Source organism: Lygodium microphyllum, chromosome 25 (genome assembly GCF_053477565.2).
Source record: "Lygodium microphyllum isolate KBCC chromosome 25, Lygodium_microphyllum_v1.1.10, whole genome shotgun sequence".
Taxonomy (NCBI): Eukaryota; Viridiplantae; Streptophyta; class Polypodiopsida; order Schizaeales; family Lygodiaceae; genus Lygodium; species Lygodium microphyllum.
The window spans coordinates 35,531,285-35,533,913 of NC_141159.1; the positions used below are offsets into that span (position 1 = coordinate 35,531,285).

Here is a 2,629-nt window from a genome sequence, read left to right on the forward strand (position 1 = left end):
GAAGAAATGGGACATAGATAGTTAGTAACACCCGGGCGAAGCACCACTCTAGTGCCTATTATGCACAGACATACATATACTACACATACATATAACTGAAAGTGAAACTGGAACAAAAGACCAACAGAAGATGAATCCGCAGATGGAGTCGACAAATACTATCTGAACTCTTAAGTAAACGAAGCAAAAGCACCGGAAAACAAAAGGAATCTAAATGGAGGATCGAGGAACATAGATGAAACTACTACTTGCTTCCGGCCGATGGTTATAATTATATAGAGACATAAAGCCCGAACTAAGTGTTGCAGAGAAGATTGAATGAGATCGTTATAATCTAGTCACGAAATTTTTCGGGCCAGATATGATCTACAAAATCTTCGAGAGAAGAAAGCTTTAACAGCAGTTTACGGGTCCTGGGCCGCCATTGTCGACCTGAGCTCTGGGCTGTATCAACGATTAGCAGTACAACCGTAAGAATATAGATGTCATTATCGATATAATTGATTATGTCATTTTTCGAATTATTTAATCACTGTGCTAGCTACGTTGCGGTGGCCATCTTTCTCTAATTTCCCAATAATAACAAATCCAAAACAAAAGGAGAGGAGGCAACAAACGTGAATAGCGAAGGGCCAATCAGGAACATCTGCTCCATGATTAGTATGCATGGGCGATGGAGAGGATGCTTGATCCGTCCCTAAGTAAGATTGAGCTACAAAATAAACTGGTAAAACAACGCGCGCGATATTTGGAGGATATGTAAAGCAATCGATGAATAAGTGAAACTGAGAAAAAATTTGACACTGCCCACCTGCTCGGGATATTAGAGGTTGATCATGATGATCGGGGAGAGCAGCTGCGTCCGAGCCAATATTTGCAAAGAGGACTAACAGTATTAATGCTGCAGAATTTACAGTAATTAACCGCTGGCAAGGTCTAGTACAGCATGAGATCAAGCACTGAATCAACCACGGGCCGATGTTTAATGTAAGGCGATGACGATGAATATAATGTTGCGCCATTTATATGTGTTGTCAGTAATCGATCGTTCAGCCGAAGAGTTGACACAACTGTAAATGCAATGGTCGACGCGCGCTGCTATATATGATAATGTCGATGTATATGCTTGCTTAGCTTAACACATCTCTCTCTCTCTCTTTCATCGTTAATTAGTCACGCACAGCCCTCGTAATTAGTCACGCAGATGAATTTCGAAAGACCAACTTTTCTTTTAAAAAGTTCCCCAAGTTTCGTGCACTCAGTAGATTAAATGCACGTGACTGCGCCAATGCCAAGACAACAAAATCTCCATCGTCCATATCAAGTCAATATCTTGTATGCATGTGAGTGGACCAATGCCAAGACAACAAAATCTCCGCCGTCAATGTCCACTTTGTTGTAGACCCAACTTCCAAGTTGGGAAGGTTCGCGAATCGCAAGACAGGCATTTGCCACTAGAGCCAACTCACATTTTGAAAATCCAAAATATTTTGAAAGAAAATTTCCCTTTTTGACAATGCATATATACAATTGCGAATGGGTTCAAGTTTTCAAAAGCCTCCTTAGTCTATGATGAGAAGGGTTCATGTACAATTTAATAAAAAATATTTCCCAACATTTGAATAGATTATTAAGCATGTTTGCGAACTAGTCCGAATAGGTTTGGAGCACATAAGCATATGTACACCGAATTTCATGGCAACGGGGATATGGAGATGTGCTTGTTTGTTGTGCTACCAATCCGTCAAAACCATTTAGCTAATTCTTATTTGGTATTGTCCACTTAATAAAATTTGAAAGAAAATTAACAAAATATTGACTATTTGTTTTGTGGTTTGAAAAAAAGAGGCTCTTTGTTTCAAGGAACCTCTATGTTTGTTCATGGAAATGATAGAGGCATACCCTAGAATAATATGCTATGGAGTCAACATTGTATGTCTATTATTTATTTATTTCACTATGTTATGTTAGTACTACTTAGTAGTATTATTATTATATGATCATATCTATCTATGTTATGTCTCCATATGTATATCTACTCCATATTATAGATTCTAGAGACTCTGAATAAGGTAATACCAAAAGCACGAGCTTCAACAACATCCTAGGTGTGCAAGGTAAAAAATGAGAGACTCCCATAGTGTTCAAATTTTAAATACATGGGCAAATCTTTTGTTCATAAAAGGTAAAGAGTTTAGGAAATTGGGAGAATGTTATGAAAAAACCATATTTGTGAGAGATTTTGGGTGAATTTAAGGCTACAATATATACTTTTTTTATATACATGCTATTTTTTGAGTTTATAAATAAAAAGTTAGCCATGTGATTGAGGAAAAGTCCAAAAAATAGCCATCAAGCTAAATTTGATCCTTTATCATTTACCTTGTATATGGCAAGTATAGAAGCTTTCTTGAATCATCGAATACTCAATTCAGTTCTACATGTCAAATAAAAAAATGGTTAGTTTATTTTCCTCACATGGGATAGGCCATACTTAAAAGAGCACCTTAACAAAAATAGATAGGATTTGAACTCTCAAATAAGGGAAGCTTCATATAAAGATTCTTGTTTTGAATCCAAAGTGCTAATAGACATACTATAATATAACCTTGTGAGCACACTAGTCTAT

The 2,629-nt window shown here is 36.9% G+C and overlaps 1 long non-coding RNA gene across 1 annotated transcript; it reads right to left on the reverse strand.

Moving 5' to 3' along the window:
* Window positions 1-401: 401 nt before the first annotated feature.
* On the reverse strand, window positions 402-854 carry LOC148014080 (uncharacterized). Its single transcript, XR_015688601.1, has 3 exons — window positions 812-854; window positions 618-697; window positions 402-444 (listed from the first exon to the last, which is right to left on the reverse strand). It is a non-coding gene; the product is annotated as an uncharacterized LOC148014080 (long non-coding RNA).
* Window positions 855-2,629: the final 1,775 nt, after the last annotated feature.